The following is an 806-nucleotide window of genomic DNA, read 5'->3' on the forward strand; positions in this document are numbered from 1 at the left end:
CATGGGGGTAAAGTGGGGGTAAAGGCTGGAGTTCCACTTTTACCCCTTTCAGTTTTTTTGCTCTCCATGTGTCCTGGTGACCATTGTCCTGGGAATCCAAAATTATACAGTTGTCACCAGAACAGGAATAGTGAGGAAATCCTCCAATGGGGACACTTATCTAGGTGACAACTAAGAGGGGAATTCCCATCACTTTGAACAGATTTCCTCTTACTTCCTGTTGTGTCTCCAAGATCTAAAAAACAGAGAAGATCAAAGAAAACCAAAACCAATCAGATCTTTATTTTTTATTTTCTCACAGATGTGTCACCGGCTCGGGCAGACGCGGGATCCGGACCGCCGGCACCGCAGAACTTCTGCATCTCGCAGGAGCAGAGCCTGAACCTGGCCTTCACCGTGGGGTCCTTCTTCCTCTGGGGGGCTTTTCTCCCCCTGCAGCTGCTCTTGGGGTACGCCCAGATCAAGTCACTGCGGCAGATTGGAGGGTGAGTGACACCCCATTTCTTGTCCAGGATACTATTATACCCCCCGCATGTCATTCACCTGACACCCTTCAAATCTCCCCCACAGAGCCCTGCTAGCTGTGTCATGCCTGATGCTGGCCTGTTGCTGCACCAACCCTCCCAGTAAGTACCGAGACTCATATATGACAGCAGCACAGTACCACTTCCTTTCTGTATGTATGGACCCTGCACAGTACCACTTCTCCTATTCTGTATGTATGGACCTTGCACAGTACAACTTCTCCTATTCTGTATGTATGGACCCTGCACAGTACCACTTCTCCTATTCTGTATGTATGGACC

Source organism: Nanorana parkeri, unplaced genomic scaffold, assembly GCF_000935625.1.
Source record: "Nanorana parkeri isolate BGI_ZX_2015 unplaced genomic scaffold, ASM93562v1 scaffold379, whole genome shotgun sequence".
NCBI lineage: Eukaryota > Metazoa > Chordata > Amphibia > Anura > Dicroglossidae > Nanorana > Nanorana parkeri.